Consider the following 19188-nt stretch of genomic DNA (forward strand, 5'->3'; position numbering starts at 1 on the left):
AATATCTTTGGTCCCTCTGAGAGATTTGTGTTAGATTTGGTTTCTCTATGTCCTAATTTACTCTTTTTATTGAAATATTTGGATATTAGTTTTCATGTGATTTGTGAATGCCTTTTCTGATTCCCTTCTATATATAGTTCTACTGTCTTCAAGTTATGTCCTGGAATTTGTATTGATAAAGCCACTGGATGGCGAAACGTCTACAATAAAGATACCCAGATGTTGCACATGTGTCTTAATTTCAATCAAAGCATTATCAATTTATGCTTGACTCTGCATTATCAATTTATGCTTGACTCTGCATTATCAATTTATGCCTGACTCTGCATTACCAATTTACGCCTGACTCTGCATTATCAGTTTATGCCTGACTCTGCATTATCAATTTATGCCTGACTCTGCATTATCAATTTATGCCTGACTCTGCATTATTTCTTTCGTCTGTAATGAGGCTCTGGGGACTGGGATCATGGAATCCGGGGAGTCCTTTCTGGGACCGAGCAGAGACCAAAATACATTTAGTTTTGCATTGTATTTTACGAATCGTTAAACCTATTTTGGTCATATTTAAATCTCGATCCTCTGTCCACTAATGGCAGCCTTATCTCTGACCAACCAGACTATTATTGGTCGCAGTATGACCTAGAGGTGAAAGCACCTTAACCATAACTGCCTACACCAAGACGTGAGTGAGCGAGTGGTTGAGGAGTGCCTGGCACTCTTCCAGGTTGCCACCCGAGGTAACGTCATTGATGAGGGACGGTCAGTCTTCCCATTACCTTATTCCTACCTTCCTTCCCTCCCTCCAGTTAATCCCTCCCTATCTCCAGTTATTCCACCCCTCTCTCCAGTTATTCTGTCCCTCTCTCCCCCTCCCTCCCATTATTCCCTCCTCCTCTGTCTTTTAGCTCATGCAGCACGGGGTTGTGAGGACACAGTTAATACAGCACGGAGTGAGAGGACACAGCTCATGCAGCATACGGCTGAGGTAACACAGTTCATGCAGCACAGGGCTGTGAGAACAAAGTTCTTGAGAATAGAGTTCTTGCAGCACAAAACTGTGAGAACATAGTTCATGCAGCACAGGGCTGTGAGGACACAGCTCATGCAGCACAGGGCTGTGAGGACACAGCTCGTGCAGCATAGGGCTGTGAGGACACAGCTCGTGCAGCACAGGGTTGTGAGGACACAGCTCATTCAGAAGAAGCATACATTACTAATCTAACAATGTTTTTAAGTAAGTCAGGGAGAATTGTGCGAAACCCGATCCCTTCATTAATATTTCTCCTCTTCACTACTCATTCATACAGTCGTGTTTCTGTGCCTCATCCAAAGTTATGTTTGGCGAAAACGAAAATAAAATATCTTGGAAAGAATCGAGGTCTTTCCTAAATCTCTCCAATCAAAACATCGTTAACTGAATCCTAGTTGGCTTGGCAGGAGCGCCAAGGCGACTAGGATGTGATCTTGGTGTGCCTCTCGGTTCCAGGGACATCGATCCGATTCCAGGAAAAGTCTCCTACCCCAGGAAGAAAGAAAGCAAGACTTGAGACACTGACGCACATGCTCCCGTCTACCTAATCACCACATCCTTGTCCCCTGCAAAGCCCACCTAATGTTTAGTAAAGATGCTCAGCTGACGGCAATCTCTAGATGACAACAATGGATGTAAGCCTGTCTTCTACTCAGGCTAGATGAAATGGAAGTGAGGCTAATATCCAAAGTGCCTTGTCAGTCTTCCTATACTTCTCTATATCATCAGATTAATTAATAAAACAAATGTTACCAGACCGCAATGGTGATTTACCAAGACTACAAGGCCCCAGCTTCACTAGAGCTATTACTGATTAGTAGACTTTCATTGTTTTAGAGCTGAAACAGTCCAGTTCGGACAGCCCAACTGTGCTCAGTGAGCACACATCAAGGGCTGGTATGCAGGTCAACAGCATTATCAAGAGAAGCCTCGTAAAGGCTGACTACCCATTGAGAAAAACTTGATCAGTAGTATCCCACACACACCCAGTAATCCTGCTAACCGCGTTGATAGGATCACAATCTATTCCTTGTAGACGGACAGAGATCTGGTGTGTTACTATATCTGTGTATCCACTCTGGCTGATACTTATATTTGTTTCAATTTCCGGCAAGAGAGAGGTGATGTTGATCAAAAATAAGAATCTTAACTCAACAAATATGGGAATCTGGACCATCAGTATCGCCTCGTCTCAGTAGGATCAGAAACCCTTGGACCCTAGTTAGAAACGTGCTTCAGGCTGCTTCAAGGAACTGGGTTCTAAGTTCATTGACATCACCAGAGACCCAAGAGCTGCTAGTTACAACGTCTCAGTGTGCACATCTAGAGGGTACATGCATGTCTTATTCTTGGTTCACATCTAGCTTTCAAGGAGCTACAGGAAACTCATAATCTGTTTGAAATGTCGTCTAAATGTACACATGTCTACCTGGAGGGTATACCGGGGATCAATGCCTCTGCGGCCCGGTCCGTGGTCCGTGACCAGGCCTCCCTGTAGATCAGGGCTTGATTAACTAGGCTGTTACTATTGGCCGCACGTAGCTCAACATACGAACCACAGCCGGGCTGATCGGCACTGACTTCAGGTATTTGTCCAGCTCCCTCTTGAAGGCAGCCAGGGGTCTTTTGGTAATTTCCCTTGTGGTTGGTGGGAGGCTGTTGACCATTCTTGGGTATGGACAATTATTGTGTTTTCTCTTAGTGCACTAATGGCGTCCCTACTTTTCACAGGGGGTATGTTGCATGGCCTACCAAGTCTTTTGTTTTAGTAGGGAGTCTGTGGCAAGAAAATAAATTCTGTAAATGAATGGTATACAATGCCGACAAGATGAAATTTAGACACATATGCAACATCTGGGCATCTTTATTGTAGATGTTTGGCTATCCAGTGGCTTTATCGATACAAATTCAAGGACATAATTGGAAGATTGTAGAACTATAAACAAAAGATGAGGTAATCAGTCCCTCAGCCTTGGAGTTGGTATGAAGAGCACCGTAGTCGTGAAGAATCTAATGCACAGGCTAGAAGGCTGGTGCTTATATACTGGCGTCAGGTGAAAAGGGATGGGTAGCAGACGGGAATTCCCAGTGGAAGTAGGTCATACCCGAGGGACGGGCCAGTAGTAGTGAAGAAGGTTGTATAGATGCCCTGTGAACCAAGATTTCATGATGTTGCAATCTCTGACAAATTGTACACGTACGGTGTACAATACTAACAAGATGAAGTTTAGACACATCTAATGTATTTTTAAAACTACACAATTTTAAAAATGCAGTGTTAGAATGAGGGGCAGAAGTTTGTGGCAATAGGAGGGTGGGTGTAAGAGGAAAAAGGAGTGATTGGTGGAATGATGAGATAAAGGTCGCAATAAAAAGAAAAAGGTCGCTTATGAGAGGTTTTTGCAAAGCAGAAGTGATGTAAGAAAGGCGGAGTACGTAGAGAGTAAAAGAGAGGCGAATAGAGTGGTGAGGGAGTGCAAAAGGAGAGCAAATGATAGAGTGGATGAGCTATCAACAAATTTTGCTGAGAATAAGAAAAAATTTTGGAGTAAGATAAATAGGTTAAGAAAGCCTAGAGATCGAATGGATTTGAAAGTTCAAAACAGAATAAGGGAGTTAGCAGATGGGGAGATGGAGGTATTGGAAAGATTGCAGAAATATTTTGAGAAACTTTTAAATGTTGATGAAGAGAGAGAGGCAATATTGTCATGCATTGACCGAAGAGGTATAACATCTTTTAGGAGTGAAGAGAGCCGGATGTGAGTGTGGGGGAGGTGCGTGAAGCATTACGTACAATGAAAGGGGGTAAAGCAGTTGGAACTGACGGGATCATGAAAGAAATATTAAAAGCAGGGAGGGATATAATTTTGGAGCGGTTGGTATTTTTGTTCAATAAATGTATGAATGAAGGGAAGGTACCTAGGGATTGGCAGAGAGCATGTATAGTTCCTTTATATAAAGGGAAGGGGGACAAAGCAGAGTGTAAATATTATAGGGGAATAAGTTTACTGAGTATACTAGGGTAAGTTGTTATTGTTGTAGTTGTTGTTACAGTAGTAGTTCTTGCAATTTTGATGTTGTAATAGCCTTTTTTGTTAGTGTTGTAGTTGTTCTTGCAGTTTTGCTAATGCAGTTTTATTGTCGTTGTAGTAGTTGTATTTGTTATTATTGTAGTTGCTATTATTGCAGTTTTGTTGTTTTTTGTTGCCGTTGTAGTTACTGTAATATTTTTCTGTTGTATATGTTGTTGTAGTTATTCTAGATGTTGTAGTTGATGTAGCTATTGTTGTAGTTGTTGTAACTGTTTTTGTAGTCGTTGTTGTTGCAGTTTTGCTTTTGTAGTTATTGTTGTAGTTGTTTTTATTGTTGTTATTATAGTTCTGTTGTTGATGTTGAAGTTGTTGTAGCAGTTTTGTCCTTGTTGTAGTTGCTGTTGATGTTGTTTTTCTTCTTCTTTCAAGACATTTTTCGTGAATGCCCAGTCAGTGAGTGAGGAAAGAGTGAAGTAAACATTGATCTAGAAGCCACTTACTGTCTATGATATAAGTGCACTACACACAATAACCTTGTGTCATAAACATACATTATGTTCTCGAGCAGCCGCCCGCATACCCAACAACCTGGACCCCAGGATGGTTATCTTGTGTATCACCTCTGTGTAAGGCTGTCAACTCTAATAATATTACCCATGACGAAGAAAAAGAAGAAACAGAAGAAGGAGAAGAAGAAGAAGGAGAGTAGGAGGATTGGAAGAAGAGGAGGGAGTTAGATTATAATTAATAATCCTTGATAATAATCCATTCCCCAGAGCATTGGGGTATGGAAAGCAACGCCTAGCGTCCACTGGGCGCCCATACCTATCTGGGGTCTGGCTGTGTGGTATAAGTACTGTGTATCTTGTCCAGAAGTTGCATGTTTGAATCCTGCTCTGGCCTGAGATAATGCACTTCAGTCTCCCCATGGATAACATGTTTCCTAACAAGTGCTTCCTCCTTTGACAACCACCCTATAACACTTTTTTAAACGACAATCCCCTGAGGTTGATATTCACACAACTACTGTGGAACCAAGCTACACTTCCATTCACGCTAGGAAACGTTTGTGTTTTAGCTCTCTGCATCCCTGTCTTCACGTGTGGTATCCAGTAGTCAGGCTCTGGGAAAATTTAACGGGCTCTTCTAACAGACCTGCTTCTCCTAACTTCAGTAATGGAGAATATAGAGAATATCTGGGATGAGTACAGCTTGCCTCCTGGCGATGAGAGCACTTCATGTGGGGGTTTTCCTGTTGGCTGCCTACAATTCCTACCTTGGCAAACGCCTCGAGTCACAGACCATCCACACTAGTGTTGCCCCTCGCTTTACTCTCTTCTTCTATTCTCGCCAAAAGCAGGGGTATTTGAGGCAATGAATAGACAATCTCATTCAGGTATCATGGTCTTGTTTATCATAGATCCAAGAGAAACCATATCACAGAATGGGTGGGAATCGAACCCGTGGCAAGCGAGTCCTGAAACTCGCGGGCTAGTAGTGTGTTATCCACTGGACCGTGCTGGTTTAATAAGATTCATCCACATTGGCTTAAGCCCCACCCGTTATATGATTTTTTCTTTCTTGTTTTTACGACTTATTGTGATCCGAGGGAAAGGTTGCAAGGCATGAAGATGTTAACAGCAGCATCAAGAGGAGGCTTGCAACACTCAGATAATGAAACTGGAAACCTACCATTGCATATTCAACGGACAGATTTTCATGAGGCAAATGCTCCTGTCTAACAAGTTTCTAGATTTTAGACTCCTATTGACTGTAACAGAACAATAATGTAGAATGCCTCGTACGTATAATAGGGGAGCCACCCCATTTATGCAAATCAGATGGCCGCCAAAAGCATCCAACTGGAATTACCCTTCAAGTCTAGACAGATGGCAGGCAGGTGGTGTAGGACTATACATGTACATCCAGTGAGGAAGGAAGGAAGGGCAGCTACCAGCTTCAGGGACTCTCAGTAGTCTAGAAAATATGATGAACTTGTTCATCATTATATATTTATTCCCATAGGCTCAGAAATTTTCGGCTCATTAGGAAAGAAAGAATCCAGGTTCACTAATGAGCCAGGCAAAAGACTCATAAGAGAAAATAGTTTTTGGTTCTTGTGACTCAGTGCTGTTGTTCAGAGGGGTAATGCCTATTGTTTCCTGGGTATTTGTCCTAGCTCTGAGGAGCAGGGACGCGTACCCTTTCTTATCCTTCCATAGTTCATAATTGTAAATTACTAGTAACCTTCATTTGGCTCAAATTATCTCAAGACACCCAACTAAACTCTATTAACTTTCCTCAAATAAAATTCTGCTTCCTCCGTAAGTCACGACACTCGTGGCTTATGGAGGAAGCATTCTACTCTACTTGCTTATGGAGATAAAAGGAATCTATGAAGAGAAGACCTATTAAGAGATTATTAAAGAGACTCATATGAGTGTGTATACATATACATACACATGCACAATCACATGTGTAATGTGAACTAGGTATAAATATTAGTAACAAGACACCGGTCATCATACATGTTTATGAGGCGTAAAGACAGGTCACCAGTAATCCTACAAGAGCGTAAAACAATTACAGATTACAGATGCACACTTATTTGAGAGGATGGTAGTCCCTTTAACAGCCTGCTTCCTTTAATGCAATTGCACTTTTAACAATCATTGGTATGTACTCTCCTATACAGGCTGTTCTAGTTGTGGTGTCAACTAGTTTGTATAACGTCGGTATTTATGCAATGGATGACAATCCATTTGTAATTATTCTCGCAGGCATCACTTACACCGAGAGTCAGTTGGGTATCCAATTCCTCATGCGTGGTTTTCAGGCTTCCAATATTTTCTTCAATAAATGACCAGACATCTACAATGTTTACAAAAATCCAAGTACTACGTCATGTTCCTGGAACAGCTCCTCACTTTCCTGCTTCAAATAGATGGCAGTTAAATTACAAATAACTTCCAGTTTGAGATTAGCTTTACATATTAAGAGCTAATGATTCGTTTGACGAGTCTAATCCTTGCACGTTGTGCATGCGTCGTCGTTTTTTTTTGGGGGGAGGGGGGGGGGGGCGCTTCATTACCGTGATCGAATTTTACTTCAGTCCCTGGAAACAATGAACCTAAGTTATTGAAGATATCATTGCAGAATACATCAGATTATTAAAATATCTTGTCCCTCTCTGGTTTTCCAGTTGCCTGTATGAGTGCTGCTCAAACTTTGCTAAAATGTGCATGTTCTTCATCACTAATTACACCAAAATTGATTTATCTATTTTATACAGTTTATTCATGCTGTAAAATGCTACTTAAAGTAACTTTCTGCCACTTTGCGATGCCACAAACAGTCTTTGAATATCCAAATGCGCTTTTCTTTCTTTTTGTTTCACATGAGCTGTTGGAACATCGACTTTGTACATATAACTCATTACTGTGCTTTTATTTCAGGCATCTTAGCAAACAAGCCCTTTGAATTTTTTTAAATTCCAGTGATGACACAGGATTCCACCAGATACACAAATTTCTGATGTTATTGGTATTTCCGTGGTGAGCTCTTCTTGCACATCAGGTTAAGCATATAAGTGTGATCTTCACTACTGGAGTGAAGACAAGGAACGTCCCCTCTGAAAGTAACCTTCATCTCCTTAATCAAGTTGGTTCTAACTCAAAGTGGCATCCTTCAGTTTCTTCTCATCGACATGCACTTTTATTAATTTGAAGGTTCCTTCAGCTAAGGGAAACCGTGGACTGTGACACATCCGCACTATGCTACCCAGAGAACTCTCCCTGCTTTAGTTACTCTCTTGCAACGTTGCACAGCTCCTGATAATGCACTGAGAAGTGTGAAAGTGCTTCAGCTACAGACTTCCATCATCCCGTGGCTTGTCTTGTCTTGAGTTTTCTCTGAGGATGAGGGTCCTTAATAATTAAAACATCTAGAAAAGGCAATGAGTTATTTTCTTCAAACTCAACAGTATAGTTTATGGAATGGGCTAAGGTTCTAGAGGTGTTACCTCCCTATATCATATATATATATATACATATATATATATATATATATATATATATATATATATATATATATATATATATATATATATATATATATATATATATATATATATATATATATATATATATATATATATATATATGCAAAACAACCACTCTGAAAGAATAGAGAAATTCCAAGCGCTTTCGTGACTACTCACATTAGATAGTTCCTTGATAATGTGAGTAGTCACGAAAGCGCTTGGAATTTCTCTATTCTTTCAGAGTGGTTGTTTTGCATATTCTGAAATCACCTGTTTACTGTGATCTTATTGCATGTATATATATATATATATATATATAAATATATATATATATATATATATATATATATATATATATATATATATATATATATATATATATATATATATATATATATATATATATATATATATATATATACATGTGCCGAATATGCAAAACTGATCAATTAGCAAGAACTCATTTAAAATTAAGTCCTTTCTGAAATTTTCTCTTATACGTTTCAAAATATATTTTTTTTCATTAATGTTAATGTAATAATTTTTAATTTTGCACCAAAAGAATCTTAGAAAACTTACCTAACCTTATTATAACAAGAACAATTTATTTTAGCCTTACCCAACTAAATGTATTTTAAATACGTTTACAATAATTTAATACTAAACAAACACAGTGAAATATATTTTTTTCGTTAGGTTAAGAATGATTTTGGCGAAATTATTGCATACACAAATTTTCACTTGTCCTATATGGCAAGATGAGCGTTGCTATTTAAGCCAAGATCGCAAGTTCTGCCTATTCGGCACGACATATATATATATATGTCGTGCCGAATAGGCAGAACTTGCCATCTTGGCTTAAATAGCAACGCTCATCTTGCCATATAGGACAAGTGAAAATTTGTGTATGCAATAATTTCGCCAAAATCATTCTGAACCTAACGAAAAAAATATATTTCACTGTGTTTGTTTAGTATTAAATTATTGTAAACAAATCTAAAATATATTTAGTTGGGTTAGGCTAAAATAAATTGTTCTTGTTATAATAAGGTTAGGTAAGTTTTCTATGTTCCTTTTGGTGCAAAATTATAAATTTTTACATCAACATTAATGAAAAATTATATCTTTAAACGTATAAGAGAAGTTTTTAGAAAGGACTTAATTTTAAATGAGTTCTTGCTAATTGACCAGTTTTACATATTCGGCACGACATATATATATATATATATATATATATATATATATATATATATATATATATATATATAAAGATATATATATATATATATATATATATATATACATATATATATATATATATATATATATATATATATATATATATATATATATATATATATATATATATATATATATATATATATATATGTCGTGCCGAATATGTAAAACTGGTCAATTAGCAAGAACTCATTTAAAATTAGGTCCTTTCTAAAAATTTCTCTTATACGTTTAAAGATATAATTTTTTCTTTAATGTTGATGTAAAAATTTATAATTTTGCACCGAAAGGAACTTAGAAAACTTACCTAACCTTATTATAACAAGAACAATTTATTTTAGACTAACCCAACTATATATATTTTAAATTTGTTTACAATAATTTAATATTAAACAAACACAGCGAAATATATTTTTTTCGTTAGATTCAGAATAATTTTGGCGAAATTATTGCATACACAAATTATCGCTTGTCCTATATGGCAAGATGAACGTTGCTATTTAAGCCAAGATCGCAAGTTCTGCCTATTCGGCACGACATATATGTATATATATATATATATATATATATATATATATATATATATATATATATATATATATATATATATATATATATATATATATATATATATGTATATATATATATATATATACATATATATATATATACATATACATATATATATATATACATATATATATATACATATATATATATATATATATATATATATATATATAAATATATATATATAGAAATATAAATATATATATATATATATATATGTATATATATATATATATATATATATATATATATATATATATATATATATATATATATATATATATATATATATATATATATATATATATATATATATATATATATATAAATATATATATATATATATATATATATATATATATATATATATATATATATATATATATATATATATATATATATATATATATAAATCTCGAACTAAGATTAAAACAACAAATATAGCATTAGAACTGGACAAGATTCCAATGCTCTATTTATTCATGTGAGAGATTTTAACCATCCAATTGATTTTCAAAAAGTTGAGAAAGTAGTATCAAGCAAGTCCATGGTCGACAGGAATATAATTGAATCTTGTTTCATAAAAAGCAGTTTTGACAATAATATGAATATTTCCTTTGGTTTATATAAATTAGATCCATTTATAATTAATAGAATTTGGGAAGAATTTAATAATACATTGGACAAATAATAATTTTTAAAATTCTTATTTCTTGGGTAGAATAGTTTGTTGGTGGGTTGTGTGAAGGACCTGTCTAGTTGGGCCGGCGGGCCTGCTGCAGTGTTCCCTTTCTTATGAGTCGCGTGTCAGGTGTTCCTTTGTTGTGGGATGTGATAGTGAGGTGTGGGCTAGGCCCTTTATATACCTTCCTTTGATGCTCTACTTTCATTGTTCCTTGTTAATGTGAGCAGTCACGAAAGCGCTTGGAATTTCTCTATTCTTTCACAGTGGTTGTTTTGCATATTCTGAAATCACCTGTTTACTGTGATCTTATTGTATATATATATATATATATATATATATATATATATATATATATATATATATATATATATATATATATATATATATATATATATATATATATATATATATATATATATATGTGTGTGTGTGTGTGTGTGTGTGTGTGTGTGTAATGTAATTCTCAATGAGACAGAGTCAGCAAGACATCCTATTGGTGCAAGTGTTCCACAGCGAAGCGTGCTTTGGCCATTTTTATAGAATGTCTACTTCAATGACCTTTTTCATATCATCCCTGAATCCTAGGCTTTGCAAACGACTATACTCTGACTCCTGAAGTACTTCAAATAGTGTTTTGAATGTGTGAAAGTTATTCAACATCTTAAAGGTTTCATTAAGATCTGGTAGTCTCAGTTTCCTGAGCAAAAAAAGCATTGAGCTCTTTGATTCGTTCTTCAAAATATTTGTTTCCGAGTTATGGTAGGAGTTTGTTATCTCTTCTCCATACCATTTCCAGTATAGGTAACTTGGAGACCAAGAGTGGAGAGTATATTTAAGCTGCGGTCTAACAAGTTCATTATAGTCTGTTTACATAAGAACATAAGAAAGGAGGAACAGTGCAGCAAGCCTGTTGGCCCATAGTTTGGTGTCTTGTGTTTTTTATCCCAAGTTTCTAGCTATAAAACTTAGCCGTTAGTTAGCTTTCCTAACAGATAGACACTGATAAGTTATTTAGATGTAGTTACTAATGATTTTCCCAAGGTGAGCAGAGAGAGAGAGAGAGAGAGAGAGAGAGAGAGAGAGAGAGAGAGAGAGAGAGAGAGAGAGAATATGCTTCATCTGTCATACTCTCTGAAGAGTTTCATAATAACAGGTGCTGAATCTTCAAGTAGGTTCGTATGCCATTAAAGAACTTTATCATGTGTACCTGTACATCAACCTAACATGCTGTGCATACTACCTGCTTCAACACTGTTATTCTCTTATTAATGAAGAACGTCTTAAAATAAATGTCGTATTATTGTTGTTGTTGTTGTTGTTCTTCTTCTTCTTCTTCTTCTTCTTCTTCTTCTTATTATTATTATTATTATTATTATTATTATTATTATTATTATTATTATTATTACTATTATTATTGTTATTATTATTATTATCACTCTGTCTCCTTGGTCTTCAGATCCACCTTCGCCTACCTGTTGTCCTTCTTACTTTCCTCATCCTCCTTTTCACTGCTGCCTTGCCATTCCCTGGCCTCATGCCAGGCACCGTGTAAGATAGAATAAGAATTTTAAAAATATGTTGATTCCTTTCCTTAGCCATTAAACTTTTTCTTCTTTCTTTGATCCTTCTACCTTCTTTCTCTCTCTATAGTTAAAGAAATTGTTTTAATAATGGCACAACTTACTTTAACACAGACATTCTATACTGATAATACTGTACTGCAGTATTGTGAAAGCTTACGTTGTACCCAGAGGGAATATGTCACCTGATGTATTAACAGTAAGATTACTTACTACATGTTAGCAGAAGCAGTAGTACTGGTAGTATTAGTGGTGGTAGTAGAAGTGGCAGTATTAGTGGTGGTAGCAGATTCAGTAGTGATAATATTAGAGCAGTGATTATAGTAATGGTGGTAGCAGTAGCAATGATAGCGGTAGTAATAGCAGTAGTGATAGTAATAGAAGTAGCAAAAGCGGAAACAGTAGTAGCAGTGCAAGTGGTAGCAGTACTGGTAGTAGTAGTAGCAGTAGAATAGTGGTGGTGGTAGTAGCATTACTAGTGATACGGTAGTAGCATTACTAATAGTGATAATAGCAGTAGTAATGGAAGTATTAGTAGTAGTTGTAGAAGTAGTAGTAGAAGCAGCAGTTGCAGTTGTAGTAGTATCAGTGATAGTGATAGTAGAAGTAGCACTAGTAGTAGTAGTAGTAGGAGTAGCGGTAGTAGTAGTTCTGGTAGTGGTAGTAGTAGTAGTAGCTCTGGTAGTGGTAATAGTAGTAGTTGTAATAGTAGTAGTGGAAGTAAAAGTTGCAGTTGTAGTAGTAGTAGTGGTAGTCATAGTAGCAGCAGTAGTAGTAGTAGTAGTCATAGTAATGGTAGTAGTAATAATAACAGTAGTAGTAATTGTAGTAATAGTAATAGTAGCAATAGCAGTAGCAGTTGTAATAGCAATAGTTATATTAGTAGGGTAACAGTAATAGTAGTAGTAGTAGTAGTAATAGTTGTAATAGTAGTAATAGCAAAAGAAGTACTAGTAGTAAAAGTAGTAGTTATACTAGCAGTCATAGTAGGAGTAGTAACAGTAACAGAAGTAGTAGCAGAAGTAATAGTAACAGAAGTAGTAGTAGAAGAAGTAAAAGTTGTAGTAGTGATAGTAGTAGTAATAGTAGTAATAGTACCAGTAGTAGAGGTAGTTGTACTATTAACAGTAGAAGTAGTAGAAGTAGTAATAGTGATGGTAGTAGCAATAGTTGTAGGAGAAGAAGTAGTAAAAGTAACAGTTGTAGTAGTAGTAATAGTAGCAGTAGTATAAGTAGCAGCAGCAGCAGCAGCAGTAGTAGTTGCAGTAGTAATAAAAGTAGTTGTGATAATAATAGGTAAAGTAGTAGTAATAGTAGTAGTAGTAATAGTAGTAGCAGCAGCAGCAGTAGTAGTAATAGTAGCAGTAATAGTTGGTGTAGTAGAAACAGAAGTAGTGGCAATACTAGTATTAGCAATAGTAGTTGTCGTAGACGCAGTAGTAGTGATAGTAATAAGACAAGCAGTAGTTAGAGCAGCAGTTGTAGTTATAGTAGTAGTAGCAGCAGCAGCAAAATTAGTAATAATAGTAGCAGGTACAGTATAGTAATAGTAGTAGCAGTTGCTGTAATATTATTAGTAGTAGCAATAGTAGTGGTAATAGCATAAACGAAGGAACTATCGTTGAAAGGATCGTTGGTAATTATTTACGCGAGTATTTTTTTTCTCCCACCATGGATGTATGAAGCTGCTGTGAGTCGTGGACATATTCCACTGGTAGTTTTATTACTTATAATAGTTTGAATTATTCAGGGGAAAAAAGTATTAGAACACTGAATGTAAATATTAGTTTGTTAGACTCACCTTCCGTTTTGTGTGTACTTGACACTCAACAGTCAGCAACTGCCAGAGTGCAAAACATTGATACGGCTTCCGTTTTACATTCATATTATATGATTATAATACTTTCCTGTACGAATGCTGTCTACTAGCCTATTAATACCAGGATACAAGTCATTTAGCAGGTTTCCGTATATATTCCTTTGAAAAGATGGTAGTACGTCCCAGGATGCTTCTTATCCGCCATCCTGCTATTTACTGTCAGAGTGCGAAACCTTTAAAAGGCTTCCGTGTCACATCCATACGACGATGCCAAACTTACCTGGACGTATCACTGTATGGCGTTTTGCTCGCTCTCTCGCCATTGTTCCCGACGTGTAAATTAACTCATACTCTCTGGATGACATTTCCAGATGCGAGTCTTTGAGTCAGTGATTGAGAGTTCATTATGAACGTCTTCAGCAGTGTTGTTCATACAGCTGCACCAGCCAAACATCAAACGTGGAAGAGCAAAATGGAATTGAATACAAAGAAAGAAAGCTAATTGCAATTAACGTTTGACGTGGTGAACTTCACCTATTTTACCAGCAGCAAACATTACCCGGCGCTGCTGAATGTGATCTCAGATATCACAGAAACTATAAAATACCATTTGGTACGAATTTTCAAAAGCATCAGGCCACGTTAAAAACTTTTTTTTTCAGAACTGGAAAAGGATATTAGTGCACGTCAATATTTTCATTGCCTTATCAGGCGGTATTGTACGAACCTTGAATGGTAAATATTGTGTCAAGCAAGTGAGATCTTGAGAGTGATAAACAAGTGCACTTAAACAACGCTTATTACTGCTTTTATGTGTTACTTATGCAGTGTTGCTTGCTGTGACTTATAACAATTTTTTTTTTATATTTTATTTAAAACTCAGGTACAAAAATATATGGGTACATAATCAATATGTAACAAGATACAGGCAGTGAACAATAATCAACTGTGACTACACAGTACTGAAGAAGCACATATATAATGACAGAACTGGCTGCTGCACTCAAATCAAACACCGCTTGTACGTACTGTGCTTCACATGAAAAGGTGGTCATACATATATATATATATACATATATATATATATATATATATATATATATATATATATATATATATATATATATATATATATGTATATATATACATATATACATATATACATACATACACAACCCACCCAGTAAAGCTTACACTCCCCCCCCCATGAAAACGTGCCACTTTCACCTTAGATACACAGTGAAAAATCTCTTATACATACACATTTGTAAAAGCATTAAAAACTTCAATGACAATATATATATAAACACAATCCAGCCAGCTAAACGGCTGACACTATAATACAAGGAATGTCTGAACCTGATGGCTCACATCCACCATAGAACACAATCCACCCTACCCTCATATACCCTATGGTAATAATTAATATCGTGCACGGTGGTGGGTTTAAGACACTACCGCTGACACTTCAACCCCCCTCCCCACATGCCTAGTAACTGTCTGCCATCACCACTCATAACTACCAACAGTCCTTGATAGTAATTAGCATCTTATATCACCCTAAAAACACGCTACACACATAAACCTACCACAATAATAAATAAATTTACACATTATTCCCTCCTGCAGACAGATTATTTACACTGTCGGAGATAATCTATACATCACATCCTACAGAGAATGGACAACATTAGACATCTAAAATAATATGACATGTGTGTCACATGACCTGCTATTGCAGAGATTACTTAAACTCCTACCCCCCCCAATGAAAAACTGACCAGTTTCACCTGGCTATACACAAGATCAAAAACTCATTCACTTGAACATATATAATGAAAATGTGAAAAAAAAACATCTGTAACAATATATAAGCAAAAACACCCCAGGCAAGATCTTACATTATATACAATACCAGAACGTTCCACTAGTTAAAAAACAGGTATGAAACCTCATTATTATGACAAGTTACATTGTTCATATATAGGTAGACATGTATAATTACAGGTTAAATTATGCTTATATACTAACATGCTTATGTACATCCTTACAAAACATGAAGGAATCCTTAGATAAATTATAATCATCGGTGTTCACAATAACACCAAGACATTACATTGAATATCACATTGAATATCACCTCAACATCCTTCCTTACACAATTCCACACACACTCACACAATTCCACACACACTCACACAATCGACCTCTGCAACACCCATCCCTGGGAAGGCCAGCCCGTTCATTCCCCTGACCGCTTATAAAGACCATAAATCCCTCAAAAGAAAGTCCCTGTAGCCCTCCGAGAAATCCCTCTCCCACCTCCTACCATATATTTCCCTGTTGCGACACTTTGTTCTATAAAAGGATGCTGCTATGGCCATCCTACGTTCCTCCGCCCCTTTGTCTCTCATTGCCCATGATATATACACAAAATCAACCATTAAGTAAGCCACTGCCCTTTGAACCTTTACCCCAACCCCACCTACATCTAAACTAAGCGCTCTCAAAACCGACAACCCTCCCCCCCCCCACATACCGGATTACTTTCCCTAACCATTCCCGCACAATCCCTAGGCTTTCACAAAAATAAACTACATGAAAAGCTGATTCATCTACCCCACAAACCTGACACACCCCACCCTCCCTTATTCGCCTATTTCGTAAAACAACCCCAGACGGCAATATTCCGTGAAGAAACCTATACATTACCTCCCTCACGCGTGGCCGGATGCGTAACCCTTTTAATCGGCCCCAAATGTCTTCCCATGCGTACATCGGGTACACTCCTTCCGTTGCCACTACCACCCTAGGCCATATCTTCCTCTCCATGGACCCTACCCGCATGTTTCTCGGCTCTCTGACCATCATCAATAGACGCAACAACTCCTCACCATCTCTCAAATCTTGTCCCTTCCACCATCTCCGAAGATCTCCCTGCAGCATCCCCAACCCTCCACTCCCTTCCCCCCGAGCCCTTAGCAACCCATGTTTCACATATACACACTTCAACCTTCTTTCCAAATGAATTAACCCCAGCCCTCCCAAGGCCACCGGAAGTGTTACCACCTCTCTTTTCAACCAATCGCATCCCGAACCCCAGATAAAACGAAAAACTCTGCTCAACAATCTCCGGACATCCCCATACACCAAAGGGTACAAAGCTGCCACATGCCATATTTTACTGTACAAAAGCACATTGACCACAATGACCCTCTGGTGTAGCGTAAGATGTGTCGGCCTCAATCCTGACAATCTTCCCAATACCCTATCTACCACACCCTTTGAATTATTCTCCCTCGCCATCTGAGCATTACCCATATATACAACTCCACAAATTTTCACCCGGTCCACGACACTCCACCTCACCCCCCCACCCCCGCCCTCCTGCCCATCCCATTCACCCAATATCATGAGCTTTGATTTATGCACATTCACTGCCATACCTGTTGCCATCCCAAAAACATCTATAACTCTCTCCAGACCCTCCAATCCCTCCCTCCCACTCACTAGGACAGTTGTGTCATCAACGTAACCTATGATACTGGGACTCCCACCTCGTATGTCCTCCCTTACCCTCTCCTGTATGCACCTTTCCACTGCCCTATAAAACGGATTCTGTAAACATGCAAATAATATTTGTGACAACGGGCAACCTTGCCTCAATCCCCTGCCCATTTTCACATGCAACCCCACCCTCCCATTTATCTGTACACACATCCCAGCTCCCCGATATAAAGTACGTGCCCAATTCACAATGTCCTCCCCGAACCCTTGCCACTCCATGATTCTCCACAGAGCCTCCCTCTCGACACTGTCATATGCCGTTCTCCAATCCAACGCCAATACCCCACGTTCCCCCTCTTGTGGACCCTCAATAAACCTTCTAATAACCCCATGCCCCTCATACATTGATCTCCCCGGAATCCCATATTGACCCCTCACTATTACCTTTCCAATGACCTTTTTTATACGATTTCCCAAAATTTTTGCAAAAAGTTTGTAGTCTGCACACATGAGTGATATCATCCGGTAATCTCTCACTGTGCACTGACTTTCACCCTTTGGCACCAAAACTACTAGTGCTGTCGCCTGCAAAGGTCCCAACGCACCCCTCTCTTTTATGATATTAAAAAATTGCACCAAAAAATCTTTTAATACTCCCCAATGTTGTATGTAAAACTCCGCAGGCAGCCCATCTATCCCCGGTGCCTTACCCCTGCTCATACTCATTAAAGCCGTCCACACCTCTTCCTCCACAATAGGCCCCTGTAACTGTTCCCTGTCATCCCTGTCCAGCACACTCCGCACCCATCCCCCTGTCTCTCTTAAAGCCCCCTCTCTCACACCCACACTCCTCATATGTGCACTAAGCCAAGAATCAACATACCCTCCCATCCCCTCCGTTGTCACCAAATCTTGTCCCTCCCTATACCCCTCGATGTCCTCAAGAACTCTCAAACCCACCATTTCCATTGCAACGCGCCGGCGCCCCTGCCCTCGCAGGACACACGCCGATGGTCTATCACCCCACATGACCTCCTCCAACCCCCCTAAAACCCTTGCCGCGTCAAACCTCTCATTTTGCACTTCCATTAGGCGTTCCTTCACTCCTTCTATGTCAGCCACAGGGGCTCCCATCCCCCCCCTTCCTCTCTCATAATACTCCCTTAACTGCCCCTCAAGATACCTAATAAGCCCATAAGCCAACTGATTCTCGTGCCTTCCCTGTCGGACATAGAACTCTCGAATCCTCGTCTTCGCCGTCACATCCCACCATCTCAACACATCCCCAGTGACTTCCATCCCTTCCCATAAGCCTTTCCACCATTGTGCAAATAGGACCCTCCCCTCAACATCTTGAAGCAACCGAACATTCAATTTCCAATAACTCTTATACCTGTTCGGCCGACCCTCCCATCCCAAATCCACCAAAACACCTCTATGATCAGAAAAAAAGACATCCAAAACCCTTACACTCCGCACCACAGCTTTCCTTGTCACGTATATCCTGTCCAGCCGTGCAGCATACCCCTGCCTCACAAAGATGTGCTGCACCTCCCACGCCGCCCCCCCCTCTACATCCACCAACCCCACCCCGGTTAACAGGTCCCTCAGAACGCCAGAACAATATCCTGCTCCCCTAGGTTCCACATCCTTGCGGCGTATAACGCAATTCCAGTCCCCT

This window comes from Cherax quadricarinatus, chromosome 27 (genome assembly GCF_038502225.1).
Source record: "Cherax quadricarinatus isolate ZL_2023a chromosome 27, ASM3850222v1, whole genome shotgun sequence".
Classification (NCBI taxonomy): domain Eukaryota; kingdom Metazoa; phylum Arthropoda; class Malacostraca; order Decapoda; family Parastacidae; genus Cherax; species Cherax quadricarinatus.